Below are 15,269 nucleotides of genomic sequence, written 5' to 3'. Positions count from 1 at the left end.
TCCCTTGTGATATTCCCTTTCATTGAGACAGTGAAAGAGCAGAATTTTCCACACTAATATACATTTTGTTGGCATAAGGATTATTTTAGGCTGATTATTTTTTAAGAAACAAGCAGACATAAGAAAAGCTCTGAAAACCAAGAACTTACCCTTTTGTAAGAGACATTACAAGGGAAATCTCCATCTGTAAAAGAAATTTCCATGGTCTCCCTCTGTGTACCAGAAAGAGGAGGAAGGCTAAATTTCTATAAATTCTTATCCATGGAGAAGGCAAGGACTTAAAACTGTGTAACAACCATACCCTTGATTACTGTTCTTTGCCTGGTAGCCTCCCATAACTCATCTCCCCTCTTCCCCAATATCTTCTTTTTTCTTTAGTTAGAGATGATATTTAAGGTGGTGGCCTGGACCGTTTCAGGGAGTTTCTCCATTTTCCTGGGTCTCTCCCATGTCACAGGAAATATACATGTTTATTAAACTTTTGTTTTTGTTTTCTTTTGTTCTATCTTTTTTTTTTTTAAGTTTATTTATTATTGGAAGACAGAGAGAGTCAGAGCGTGAGCAGGGGAAGGGCAGAGGGAGAGGGAGACACAGAATCGGAAGCAGGCTCCAGGCTCTGAGCTGTCAGCACAGAGCCCGACTCAAGGCTGGAACTCGCAAACTGCGAGATCATGACATGAGCCGAAGTCGGACGCCAGATGCTTAACCAACTGAGCGAGCCACCCAGGCACCCCTGTTATTACATCTTTAGATAGATAGATAGTTTTTCTTCTGTTATTCTACCTTTAGAATTCCATCAGAATATTCTATCTTTAGAATTCTGTTATTCTGTATTCTATCTTTATTACAGTGGGGTCTCAGCCAACAACCTAGAAAGGTAGAGCAAAGTTATTTTTGCTCCCTCACAGTGGGAAATAGATTAAATGATTGCAAATTTTCTGCAAGGAAGCAAAATATACCACCCCAAAGTATGCCTGTTTGTCATATTGATATTTTAAGGTGGTTATTTTTAAAGATATAGCAGATACAGGTGAAGCTCTGAAAACTGACTACAAGTTAACCTTTGGTAAGAAACATTTACATTTATAAGGGACATATCCATTTGTAAGAGTGTCTCCCTCTCTGTACCAGGACTAAGAGAATACCCAGATCTCTAGAAATGGAAACTGGAAAAGGTATGGAGTTTGATAAAAAAAAAAAAAAAAATTCAACTGGGTAGATTTAAAGATCTAACTGACTTTGTTCAATGATTTATGAATCAGGCTGCATCCCATCTAGAAAGTAGAAAGGAGCTCCAAGGAACTGTACATAATGGAAGGGTTGTATAGGTAGAAATGGGGCAGAACAATTAGCAAAAGACACAAAAGGATTGTTTCAGGCAAGGTCACCTTCCCTTTGGGGGAAAAGCAGGAAGGTTTGTTAGCTGGATTAACTCATCTTCCTTCGGTAGATGGAGAGGGCTCATGTGACAGATTACCTTGTTGGTGCTGAGCAGAAAATTCCTGATTGAGTGATTAAGACTCCTACTGTGGGAGAAGTTGAAACTGTAATTCTATTAGATAGTAAGCACCAGTTTGGAGACCTGGTCCAGCATAAATAACTCCATTTTGGACCTGTGGTTGTCATTCTAACAACTTAAAGGTCTGCATAATAATTCACTCTTGTTTATTGTCTTTTCCTCATAAACTTCCATAACTAATTCCCCACCCCTAACCTATTTCTTTTGTCTTTAACTGAAGGTGGTATTTAAGGTGATGGCTTTGGCCATTTAAGAGTTACTCAGTTTTCCTGGATGTTTCCTGTGTGTGTGTGTGTGTGTGTGTGTGTGTGTGTGTGTGTGTGTAGGATATATGTTATAAAATTTTGTTTGTTTTTCTTCTGTTAATCTGTCTTATGTCAATTGAAATTATTAGGCCCAGACAAAGAACCTAGACAAGAAGAAGGGAGACTTTTTATTCCCCAATAGTTCCCTTAAATAGTGCCCTTTTCCTCTAGTAGCCATTTTCTCCCCTTTACCCTCCCCTCTTCCACCTCTTTCTCCTCCTCTTCGTCCTCCTTTGTTTTGGGCTGAAAACTAAAAGATAATGAAGAACTTTGGGGAAAATTAGAAAACAGAATACGTAATTCAGGAGTAATGGCAGTTTAATTAAATTCTGGCTCTTTTCTGCAAGCTTTATAGAGGAAAAAGATATGGTCTTGGACTTTATTGTGCTATAAAATCTCAGTTCTAATTCCTAAGATTAGACTTTCTTTTTAAGGTTACCATCTGTCTGCTACTGGTTCCGAGTGACTATAGATCACTGGGCTTGTATAGTAGGTCATTCTGGAATGAGAACTGAGGCAGGGGGTTTAATTGTTATCTAGTTTGTGGGTGGGGCAGACTATCCATTTTTTTCCTAAGGATATTGCCCTTCTTAATCTATGAAGGCACCATCACATTTTTTTGTCATTTAGTGTTATCACATACATGAAATAATACATCAAGTATTCATTAAGTGCTTCCTATGTGCTAAAGGACTTCAGGGCAAGTCTTCCCAAAATGTGTCACTTTGGCATATGGACTATTTTGAGACCCTGTGGATTCAAGAGAAAGTTTTTACTGTTCCCTTAATCACTTAGAAGAATCTAAATTGGAGGCCCTTCCCACAATTGGAGTTACTCCCAGAGATACATTTTGTCTGAGTGACCCATCTGTATGGCAGGGAAAACATTTAATTATCAAACATCTGCTCTTCTTATTGCCTTAGAGTTGTCCCCCTCCCTTTGAAGCCCCAAACCCTGATCTCACTCTTTAGCCAAAGATGGCACATATACCTCACTGTACCTTTCATCTTCGAATCTCTTATATAGGTAGGGTTTCCATACATACAAAATTAAATTTGATTTTCTCCTATTAATCTGTCTCAATTTAATTCTTAGACCACCTGAAAGAAACTTGGAAGGGTAGAAGAAAATTTTTCCTCCTCAACAGTGCATAGCACTATTGTACAGAATTTGGGCCAGAGGTAATTGGGGGTCTTTATCAGCTGAAAATTCTCTCAGCCTTTCTACTACCACAAGTGGCCCTGGTAAATATATAACATAAGTTAAAACATTTGCTTGGAAAATGAAGCTTTAAGCACATCCCCTAGTTCACCCCTTATCTTCCCCCTCAGTAGAAGGTATAGCAAGGTTAATCCCTTGCTATAGAGGAATTTTAGAACTACTACTGCTGTGGTGGGTATTTGGGGGAAAACACAAAATTTATAAAGTATTGTCTTTTCTTTCAATGAGCTTATAATCTAATTGCAGAGTAATTACATAAATTTGTGGGGAAAGTAAATAGCAATAAAATATTCACCAAAGCTTTTTTTTTTTTGGCACCATTTTTTTAAAATAAAAACTCATATTCTCATTTTCCACTCTTTAAACATAACATTGAAAAATCAGCAAGGAAATGCCCCAGGGAGTTTGGAGTTGGGGTAGAATGGGTCACCACACAGGAGAGGGCCAATTAGCACAAGGGGGCATGTGTTGGGCGAGGTGGTACTGTGGGTGGTGGCACTTGATGTGGTTTGGAGTGTTGGGGTTCAGAGCTGATGGCCAAGAATTCTTGAGACATCTTTGGTGCAAAAAGGTGGTTTTATTAAAGGATGAGGATGGGGCCCGTGGGCAGAAAGACCTGGCAGATTATGAGGAGTGACTGATTATATACTTGGGAGTTGGGGGAGGTAAAGGCAAGGGGAAGTTTCCAAAAGGATTTTCATATACTAAAGAAGACTCACAGGATACTGGAGGCCTAGCTATTGTCAAGCTAAGGTTGTTTTTTCTCTAGCAAAGCATTAACATTAAGATAGTAGGGAGTTCCTGGAGGAATGTTATACTCTGCCTGCCTCAAGTATTTGTCAGTGGGCTGCAGGTTACAAGGAAATTTAATTTTATCTACCATTTCCTTCTGTCTTTATTTCCTATATCAGCACTGACAGGATGCAGAGCTATGGGGCTAGATGGCTGAGGACCTACTGACCAGATCCACCTCGACCCTCTCATTGTGCTGCCCAAACACCCTGGCTGTCCTGCTATGCTTCTGGACAGAGAAGGTCTCTCCCAGCCTAAGGGCTGGGGGACTGCAGGGACCAGTCCAGGCTAACATGTCACAACCTGCAGTTGCCCTTCTGTGGTCCTTGAGCTCAGGTGCTTGGTAGGGGGAAGATGGAAGGCTACAGTGAGGGTAGTAAGGGAAAGCAGAATTTGCCATCCCAAAATATCTCTTTGGCATAAGGATTATTTTTAAGAAACAGCATAGGAAAAGCTCTGAAAACCACACAGAAGTTACCTTTTTGTAAGAAACATTTACATTCATAAGGGAAATCTCTATTTGGAAGGGTGTCTTCCTCTTTGTACCAGGAAGAGAGGGGTGCTTAAAACTCTAGAAACTTTTAGCAACGGAGAAGGCAATGGCCTAAATCAATTTAACAACCTTACTCTTGTTTACTATGCTTTACCTGATACTCCCCAGCTCTGACTTTACCCCACCTACCAACATCTTCTTTTGTCTTTAGCCAGAGATGTTATTTAAGGTGATGGCTTAGGCCATTTCAGGGAGGCCAATTCTCCTGGGTCTCTCCCATGCATTCTGGTGGTATACATATTACTAAACTTCTGTTTGTTTCCCCCCTGTTAATCTATCTTTATGACAGTGCAGTGTCAGCCAAGAACCTGGAAGGGTAGGGGGAAAATTATTTTTCCCTTCCTATAGGATGTGGGTGGGTAGCAGCACCTAGTGCTAATAACACCCTCTTGGCCAACCCCCACAGTGTCCAGGGAATGTGGGAATAGAGGCAGCCGGTGACACAGGGGCTTTTCATGAGATAGGCCTGGATTGCAATGTATTTTCCTCTCAGGACTGCCTTCGCTGCGTCCCAAAGCGTTTGGATTGTTGTATTTTCATTTTCGTTTGTTTCCATATATTTTTTAATTTCTTCTCTAATTGCCTGGTTGACCCACTCATTCTTTAGTAGGGTGTTCTTTAACCTCCATGCTTTTGGAGGTTTTCCAGACTTTTTCCTGTGGTTGATTTCAAGCTTCATAGCGTTGTGGTCTGAAAGTATGCATGGTATAATTTCAGTTCTTGTATACTTATGAAGGGCTGTTTTGTGACTCAGTATACGACGTATCTTGGAGAATGTTCCATGTGCACTCGAGAAGAAAGTATATTCTGTTGCTTTGGGATGCAGAGTTCTAAATATATCTGTCAAGTCCATCTGATCCAATGTATCATTCAGGGCCCTCATTTCTTTATTGACCGTGTGTCTAGATGATCTATCCATTTCTGTAAGTGGAGTGTTAAAGTCCCCTGCAATTACCACATTCTTATCAATAAGTTTGCTTATGTTTATGAGTAATTGTTTTATATATTTGGGGGCTCCGGTATTCGGCGCATAGACATTTATAATTGTTAGCTCTTCCTGATGGAGAGACCCTGTAATTATTATATAATGCCCTTCTTCATCTCTTGTTACAGCCTTTAATTTAAAGTCTAGTTTGTCTGATATAAGTATGGCTACTCCAGCTTTCTTTTGGCTTCCAGGAGCATGATAAATAGTTCTCCATCCCCTCACTCTCAATCTGAAGGTGTCCTCAGGTCTAAAATGAGTCTCTTGTGGACAGCAAATAGATGGGTCTTGTTTTTTTATCCATTCTGATACCCTATGTCTTTTGGTTGGCGCATTTAGTCCATTTACATTCAGTGTTATTATAGAAAGATACGGGTTTAGAATCATTGTGATGTCTATATGTTTTATGCTTGTAGTGATGTCTCTGGTACTTTGTCTCGTAGGATCCCCCTTAGGATCTCTTGTAGGACTGGTTTCGTGGTGACGAATTCCTTCAGTTTTTGTTTGTTTGGGAAGACCTTTATCTCTCCTTCTATTCTAAATGACAGACTTGCTGGATAAAGGATTCTCGGCTGCATATTTTTTCTGTTCATCACATTGAAGATCTCCTGCCATTCCTTTCTGGCCTGCCAAGTTTCAGAAGAGAGATCAGTCACGAGTCTTATAGGTCTCCCTTTATATGTGAGGGCACGTTTATCCCTTGCTGCTTTCACAATTTTCTCTTTATCCTTGTATTTTGCCAGTTTCACTATGATATGTCGTGCAGAAGATTGATTCAAGTTACATCTGAAGGGAGTTCTCTGTGCCTCTTGGATTTCAGTGCCTTTTTCCTTCCCCAGTTCAGGGAAGTTCTCAGCTATTATTTCTTCAAGTACCCCTTCAGCACCTTTCCCTCTCTCTTCCTCCTCTGGAATACCAATTATGTGTATATTATTTCTTTTTAGTGCATCACTTAGTTCTCTAATTTTCCCCTCATACTCCTGGATTTTTTTATCTCTCTTTTTCTCAGCTTCCTCTTTTTCCATAATTTTATCTTCTAGTTCACCTATTCTCTCCTCTGCCTCTTCAATCCGAGCCATGGTCGTTTCCATTTTACTTTGCATATCGTTTATAGCGTTTTTCAGCTCCTCCTGACTATTCCTTAGTCCCTTGATCTCTGTAGCAATAGATTCTCTGCTGTCCTCTATACTGTTTTCAAGCCCAGCGATTAATTTTATGACTATTATTCTAAATTCACTTTCTGTTATATTATTTAAATCCTTTTTGATCAGTTCATTAGCTGTTGTTATTTCCTGGAGATTCTTTTGAGGGGAATTCTTTCGTTTGGTCATTTTGGATAGTCCCTGGAGTGGTGTGGACCTGCAGAGCACTTCACAGGGGCTTTTCAGAATGAAAGTGTAGCAGCCCTAATTACTGTAGGAGGCCCTGGGGCCAGGGAGACAATGGGCCCTCTCCTCTACCAACTGACTAAGGAGCAGAACCAGGAAGGGCTCTGCTCCTGTTACAGTAGGTACCCCCATGGGCAATTTCAAGTAGTTTCATGAGATCAAATGTCACAAGGTCAATATGAGTTCCAGAAGCATTCAAAAGAAGAAGGGAGGTCAAGAACCAGCTTCTGGAGCTCAAAACCAAGATTTCAATCTGTTCCACTACTTACTGTGTGACCCCAGGCTTTAGTTTTTCTATCTATGAAATGGGGAAATAATAGCACCCAACTCAGGAGATATTGTGAAGAGTAAATACATTAATACAATTAATGTATTGTCTTGTAATATAATGTATTATAATGTAGTACAGTTCCTGATTACATAGAATTATGTGTTAGGTACCACTCTTGCTCCAGAAGGTTGGGCAATCTCTTGTGGGAGTGAACAGGGGGGCTGCTATAAAAAAGGAAATCACTGGGGTGCCTGGGTGGCTCAGTCTGTTAAGTGTTCAACTTTGGCTCAGGTCATGATCCCATGGTTTGGTTCATGGGTTCAAGACCCACGTCAAGCTCTGTGCTGACAGTTCAGAGCCTGGAGCCTGCTTCAGATTCTGTGTCTCCCTCTCTCTCTATCCCTCCTCAACTTGCACTCTGTCTCTTTCACTCTCTCTCTCAAAAATAAATAAACACTAAAATTTTTTTTTAAAAAAATGAAATCACTTGCACTGGGTTTGCACAAAAGGTTAATATTTGAATGGAAGGAATTTTTACTATTCACACTATATGTGAAAAAGGGCATAGTGTTTATCATTGTAATGCTGCAACTAATTTTATCTCTTCTGTGTCTCATCCGATCAGGATTCCAGGTAAAAGCTAGTGGAGGTTCCTCAAAAAATTAAAAATAGATCTACCCCATGATCCAGCAATAGCAATGCTAGGAATTTACCCAAGGGATACAGGAGTGCTGATGCATAGGGGCACTTGTACCCCAATGTTTATAGCAGCACTTTCAACAATAGCCAAATTATGGAAAGGGCCTAAATGTCCATCAACTGATGAATGGATAAAGAAATTGTGGTTTATATACACAATAGAATACTGCGTGGCAATGAGAAAGAATGAAATATGGCCTTTTGTAGCAACGTGGATGGAACTGGAGAGTGTTATGCTAAGTGAAATAAGTCATACAGAGAAAGACAGATACCATATGTTTTCATTCCTATGTGGATTCTGAGAAACTTAACAGAAGACCATGGGGGAGGGGAAGGGAAAAAAAAAGTTAGAGAGGGAGGGAGCCAAAGCATAAGAGACTCTTAAAAACTGAGAACAATCTGAGGGTTGATGGGGGGGTGGGAGGGAGGGGAGAGTGGGTGATGGGTACTGAGGAGAGCACCTGTTGGGATGAGCACTGGGTGTTGTATGGAAACCAATTTGACAATAAACTTCATATTAAAAAAAAGTTATTAGCTCCTAGTATCAATTTGTAATGGTGGGAAAGAGTTGCAGAGTCACTGCAGCTAAATGTTTACACAGTAGTTTATAATAATCATAGTAGTAAAGATAATAGTCAACATGGAGAAGTTATAATGGGCCTAGTATTGTTGTATGTGCTTTGCATACATAGGTGACCTCACTTTATCTCATCAGTTCAAAAAGGTATTTTATTTTATGTTTTTAGCAGATAGTTGATTGAGAGACACAGGGAGGTTAGGGAACTTGACTATAATGCCTGTCCTAGGAAGTGGTGGAGACAGGATTTGAATACAGGAAGTCAGGCTCCAGAGTCTCCATTGAATTGAACCCGTTATTAAGGCGAGAAGATAGACTTACAGCTGTGTACACAGATGTTATGGGGAACACAAGATTTTGGTACCCAGCAAATCCTACCGTTTGGTCTACTTTCTGCTTTGTTTCTGGGTAATCAAAGTTCTGGTGTTGATAAGCTGAGAACAAGAATGGATCAAGCAACCTGATGACTCCAAACCACTGCATAAAATGTTCATAGTTACCAAAGCAGTAAATCCATGGGGGTAATTTCTGTATATTATTAAAAGTCTGTCTAATATATTACAGTTAGTTTAAAAACATTAGCATTATGGGGGTCATATTTTATTTTACACACTCACATTCACACATGTGCATACTCACTTTTCTACGTGTGGACAGTACATGTAGATAAAGCTGGCTTTGAGCTGTGTATTTTACTAGGTAGCTGGATACTAGACCTAGCCTGGAGGCAGGAACATGAACTAAAATATCTCAGTGGGACCTTTCCAGAAATCTGACTCTTAGGTTATATAGCAACCTGAGATAGGTGGGAGAAGTAACTCTTGGAACAATTTCCAGGAGCATGACACTCCATTTGTCATTTCATGTTCTTGACCCAGAAAAAAGGGAAGCTATTGAGATGCAGTGGCTGGAACTTTCACTAAGTAAACAAATAAAATTAATAGAGCACAGTGTGTGGCTCCATGTGTGTCTTTCCAACACAATGTCATATGTCATGAATGATTAGGAAGTTCTAAGCAAGATGAAGCAAATAGCAAAGCAATTTGTAATGCAAAATGTAGATTTAGGCAGACCACATAGAAACATTGATGGCTCCTTAGGAGTTTATAATAATGGTACTAGATAGCCAAGATTATCTATTTGAATAATTTAATCTTTACTATATGGATATTAGTATACACTGTAAAAAATTAAAAAAAGACATATGGCTAAAATGAAGAGACTTTAACTTTTAGAAGATGCAAATAAATGTACATTTCTCATAGTTCATTCTTGCCATTTTAATTTTGCTGAATTTTATTGCCAGCTACTTTAAATATGCTTCTTTGCATTTACTAAAATGTCTAAGATAGTATTGTTCCTCTATAATTGATCATCAGAATTCCCTGGAAAGTTGTTTCTATAGAGTTTTTGAATTTATTCCTTATCATTCTAATTCAGTAACTTTGTGTCAGGGTTCAGAAATGTCAATCTAGATCATTTTATGATTATTAAATCAAATAGATTTCTAAATTATTGCTTCTATAAATAATCAAAAAAGGGTTTCATAAACTATGACTTGAGCTCAAGCTTCCCAAACCCATTGGCACACTTAGTAGAAAGGAAGCATGATAATTAGCAAGGATCAACTGCATGCCAACCAATTTACTTGCATTTTAAAAACTGTATTTAATTGTCAATGCGGTTAGGTAAATAATGTATGTTCACATAGCTGGTAGATAAGAATCAGGATTCTGATTCTTTCCATTGTGTCATACTACTCTGAAGCACTTGTTTTGGATTCATAGAAGGATAATAATTAATTAGATAAATACTTTCCCTTCCAAGCAATTATTTCCATGTTTACATAGTTAGTAAATACCTTTTTGTATCATTGGAACTCAATGGTTAAATAGGATAAAATATCTGTGACTCTTAAATAACAGATGGCAAACATTTCAATGATCAATAATTATAGACCAGTTTGATAAAACAGTTTGAAGAGAAAGACCAAAATTTTATGGTAGTAATAAAGAAAAAAAATATTTTTGTTTCTTTTTTTAGTTAAGGTATTTTGAAATCATAACTATTATGCATTTCTATTTTGTAATTTCCTAGTATATAAAATAAGTGATATTCTGTTACATAGGAATAAATTAAACCACCTGTCTAAATTTAAATTATAAGTACACATTACTAGGACTTATGCTAGTAGAATCTGCAGTTTTTCCGAAATCTAAATTCATTGATAAATACCCTGTCAATACTATATACAGTTAAAACTGTGATTTTTCTTGTCATTTATATTTACTTTAATACTAAGACATTTCACAATCTTACCCAACCTTCTTTAAATTCAAAACATTGTCAAATCTGGGAGTGTTTCTCTTGTTAAGATAACATTCTCCAGGAAAATGTAAGTAAAGAAACTGTTGGATTTAGAGGAAAATAGGTTTGGATCCACAGTAAATAGCAAGGGCGGGACCTGGTGACAGGCTGGCATGAGACTCTGGGACTGTCGCACGCCCATCTTGTTTACAAGAGTAAATGCCACTCTTTTGCTCATATTTGTGATGTCTCTTTGAGAGGTACCACCTTTCCTTTCTAAAATCATAGATTTTCCTTTTATCCTCGTGGCCTAATGAGTTTACATTGTTTAGATTTATATTTTTATATATGCTAGTATATGAATATAACCAGGTTGCGTATAAATATATATAGCCTTATGCACGTATATATATGTATATATGCTACCTGCTTATATTCATTTATACTATATGTGTTTATATACATATATATTTGAGTATTTTTATTTCATTGATGTATATTGTACTTTCTATACCAATAACACATTTTTGTGGGCACCTAGGTGGCTCAGCTGGTTAAGCATTTGACTCTTGTTTACCATTCAGGTCGTGATCTCACAGTTCGTGATTTGAGCCTGGCGTGGGGCTCTGTGCTGATTGCGTGGAGCTTGCTTGAGATTCTCTCTCTCCCCCTCTCTCTGCCCCTCCCCTGCTCACTCTCTCTCTCTCTCTCTCTCTCAAAATAAAAAAATAAACATTAAAAATAACATATTATTTTAATTAATATATCTTATAATATATTTTGACATATTAGAGGGCAAGTCCCTAATCACTATTCTTTTTCTCTTTCTCACATTTTTTGTGTACTCTTGTATATTTAATTTTCCAGATTAACCTCAGAATCACCTTAAAATTTAAAAATCCAATTGAGATTTTGATTATGTTTGCATTGAATTTATAGATCAATTTGAGGAGAATTTATATCTTTATAATACTGAGCCTTCTCAACCAGAAAATTAGCATGACTCTCTACTGATTCAAGGTATTCATTTATGTCCTTCATTAAATAAAGTGTGCTTTACATAAGTTTTGTACATTTTTTATGGATTTTATTCCTAGGTATATCATCTAGGGCTAGGTTTGGCTGAAAGTAAAAAAGACTCAAAGTAATAGTGGCTTAAATATGGAAGAAGTTTATTTCTTTCTCACATGAAAGTATCTCACAAAGGGTTGGTATGATATCTCTGCTGCAGTCTTCCACATTCCCCTGTCATCTTTCAGACATCAGTTCTGGTCCTCACGATTCAAGATAACTGTAAGAATGTCAGCCAACACATCTGTATGACAGGGAGGAAGACTGAAGAAAAGATACACAAGAAGGAGTCAAGACGAACATCCAGGTATCTTACAAGGAAGCCTCTGGAAACAGAATCCTTGCACCTATTCCTACTTATATCCCATGGCCAGAATAAGTCAAATGGCCACCTGTTTGTGGCAAGAAAGTCTGAGAAACATTTCCTTTATTTTGGGACACTATGAGTCAACAAAAAGTCTGGCATTCTATTAGTATGGAAAAAGGGGCAAATAGACATTAGGGGACAACTAGCAGAACCCCAACAGTAAATACTTCTTAGTTTTTGTTGCCATTATAAATGTTTTATTTTGCACATATATTTTTAACACATCTTTTCTTATGATTATGTAAACAGTAAAGCTCAGTTGTTACTTAAGCAGTAGCATCCAAAAAATTCCATCTAATCAAATGTAGAGCCATGCCACTGTTCAGTTAATAAAATGACCAAGGTGAGACTATTTGGCAGCTTGATGGAGTTCTAGGGTCAGTCAGGCCATATAATCCAAATTCAACTTTGTGCTACTTGGCGAAAATTCTGCATTCTCTGCCAAGTTGGGCTTTCCAGGATGTCTGAGACAATTTAAGACATCGTCAGGTCAAATGGTACCCCTTTTGTTGATACCATGAGGGAAGATAAGGTTGGTAAAATCCTGTAAACATGGGAATCTACCCTGACCTCTCCTGCAGTCGCCTGCAGTTCCCTGTCCAGCATCATTTTCTTTCTACATGCCTCCCGCTCAAAGGTACAACTTTAGCCAATCTTTCATTTAAAAACGGGGCTCAGAGGAAGAAGGGTGTAATCTGCATTATACACAAATTCCCATCAGTGAGAAGTACATCACAACAAAGTTGTTTTGGTAACATATGGATGTTGTAAAGTAAAGAAAAAGAGAAATATAAAAAGTAAACATAGATCACATATCACTCCATATGTTGAAAGTGGAGAATATTCTTTTTCTCCCCTCTCTCCTTTCTTTCTTCCTTCCTTTTTCCCTTTTTCTGTAAACTTACAAGATGACTGTGAGGTGTAGGGTAGATTGATTTGCACAGCTTTGCTGTTAAATCACCCATTCTGCCACCTGTAGTGTTCAAACTCTTCCCATATCATTAATCTCAACTACTGAGCTGATGGGAATTGGACTCTGCAAACAGGTTGTCTGCCAAAGGAGATGTCCCCAGGCGACTGTTTACAATAGTTTTACTAGTAAACCAGCTTTTTGGTGTTTTTTTTTTAAACAAACCAAATAAAAATAAAAATAACAATCTGTTTTCCCCATAGGCTGATAAAATAGTTCAAAATGTGTTAGAATTGAGATGAAAACAAATCACCTCTCACACCGTCAGGACTTACAAAATCCTAATAACTAAGAAAGAAATATATGAAACAGTAAATGAAAGACTCAGTTATACTTTAGTGTGTGCATATTCTTGCCTGGAGTTAGACAAAGCCATGCGTGTCACATTCCTCCCAGGCATCGTCATGTAAGGCAGTGTGGCTTAGTGGGAGAGATGATAGTCTCAGTGGTGAGGCAGAACTGGTTTCTAATCTCACCTTTACCCATTCATGTAATTTGGCTACATTATTTATTCCTGCTGAGGTTCAGTTTCCTCATCTTTTGACTGAGGGTGATGACAACATTTTCCTAGTAGTGTTGTTGTGAGCATCAAATGAGATATTCGTGCAAAGATTTTAGGCTATAGTGAACTCAATAACAGTAGCTATTATACATTATTATTATTATTTATATTCTTACTATGTGGAGATTTTAATGTAAACTCTGCATTCTAAAGGAGGTAAGGTAAGATGTTAACCCTTAACATGCTCATAGTGTAGTCTGGGAGAATACACTTAACCAATTATAATCATGTCTGATAGATAAAAGTATATTGCTTCTTATTAAGGCAGAAATCATTTTGTTTTCGTTGCTATGACTTCCAGAGAATTATGAATAAAGGCCTCCAGTGAATCACACTGCCTTGTATTTATGTCTCTATGCAATGTGATCCTAGAATTTCTCCCATCAGAAATGAAACTTACTGGGAATATATTCTCCAAACCAAGTGATCCACATCACCTGGTGCCAGTCAACCACATCTCGACTACTGGATTCAATTCTAGCCGCCATAATTCCAAGAGAGACATTCGCAAATTGCCAAGGGTTCAAAGGCTACTCGCCAGCATGGCCTGGGGATTAGTAACCGTGACTTGTAACAAATTGGGAAGGACTTAGGAACAAGAGGAGTGGAGTAGGAGGGCTAGCAGTAAGCTTTCTGGAATAGTCCAAAGGTTATGGCTACTGTCTCAGCATAACTGCAAATTATGTTCTATTTCACTCTCCAAATTGTCCCGATTTGGACAATAAAAATATAATCTTTCTGATGAAAAAAAAAAAAAAAAAAAAAAAAAAAAAAAAAAAAGAAATGAAACTTACTTCTATATTCCTCGTATCTGGACCGGCCTTGAGGTTTGCTTTGGCAAAAGCAATGTTGTATGACTTCTAAGACCAGATCTTATGAGTTCTTGCTACTTCTGCTTTTGATCTTTTGGAACACTTTAGCCATTATATGAAGAATCAACTGTCTAGCTTCCTAGAGGATAAGAGACCACATGGAAAGGAACAAAGGCACTTCAAGCAACATCCCGTGCCAACTGCCAGATAGGTAAGCAAGGCCGTTGTGGATCATCCAGCCCCAGCTGAACCATGAGCTGGATGACTGAAGCCACATAAGTGATCGCAGGAGAAACCAGCAGAGGAACCACCCATTTGGGCTCAACCCAAATTGCTCCTTCTCTGAGAAAGTAAATGGTTTTTGTTTTAAGCCAGTAAGTTTTGCAGCAATAGTTGGTGGTTTGTGATGCCCCAATAGTTAACTGATCCACTTTTATATTTTATTTTCCTCTATAGACTCTTTCCACTTAAACAATATAAAGGCTCAGAGTTGTGCTTCTGCATATTTCTTTTAAGCACTTATGCTGGGTCCTAGGACTAGATATTTCAACTTATGCTTACTAAGTCACCGCTCACATGGAGAGATTTTTCTTTGAAAGGATAGAAGTTGCAGCATACAGACAATAAACCACATGCTGTAAGAAAGCACAAGACAGTGTATGTTTTTGTAGGTATCTCTTTGACATCTAGTGTGGATAATACTCTGCAGTGATATTGCAAAGTAAAGTAGAATATGTGGTAAAATTTTAATAACTAGAATTCTGAAGGGTCATTTTCCTTGGCAGTTGAAACATTTGAGGGATCAAGAGAAATTGGAACCAGAACCAAGAAAGGCTTAGCCATGCTTTGTCTCAGGGAATGTCAATCATT

At 38.1% G+C, this 15,269-nt stretch overlaps 1 long non-coding RNA gene across 1 annotated transcript; it reads left to right on the top strand.

Annotated features, from left to right (window-relative positions):
• The first annotated feature begins 971 nt into the window (after positions 1–971).
• Positions 972–14,702, top strand: LOC145715416 (uncharacterized). Its single transcript, XR_014137552.1, has 3 exons — positions 972–1,066; positions 11,877–11,995; positions 14,508–14,702. It is a non-coding gene; the product is annotated as an uncharacterized LOC145715416 (long non-coding RNA).
• Positions 14,703–15,269: the final 567 nt, after the last annotated feature.

The sequence above is a fragment of the Panthera onca genome, chromosome B1 (assembly GCF_046562875.1).
Source record: "Panthera onca isolate mPanOnc1 chromosome B1, mPanOnc1 haplotype 2, whole genome shotgun sequence".
Classification (NCBI taxonomy): Eukaryota; Metazoa; Chordata; class Mammalia; order Carnivora; family Felidae; genus Panthera; species Panthera onca.
This window is presented reverse-complemented; position numbering and strand designations above follow the sequence as displayed.